We start from the raw sequence: 257 nt of genomic DNA, 5'->3' as shown, positions 1-257 counted from the left end.
CGTGTTTATATATACCTTTCCACACACACACACACACACACACACACACACAGGCTGAGGTGGGGGGGAGCGGGGGGAGCCGGTCTCTCCCGGCCCTGCCGCCTGTTCTCAATCCCGGTGGCAGCAGCCCTGCTGCGGGACTGCAGAGGGTGGCGTGGGTAAAGGGGTTACACGTGGGGTAGCCCTGGGGAGCCGCAGTGGGGCCGGCCTGAGGCTGGGGGCCAGCGCACCCCATCCTCTGGGGACAGGCTACAGGT

This window comes from Aptenodytes forsteri, unplaced genomic scaffold (assembly GCF_000699145.1).
Source record: "Aptenodytes forsteri isolate BGI_AS27 unplaced genomic scaffold, ASM69914v1 Scaffold81, whole genome shotgun sequence".
NCBI lineage: Eukaryota > Metazoa > Chordata > Aves > Sphenisciformes > Spheniscidae > Aptenodytes > Aptenodytes forsteri.
The sequence above is the reverse complement of the archived record's forward strand: the minus strand, read 5'-3'. Positions refer to the sequence as shown.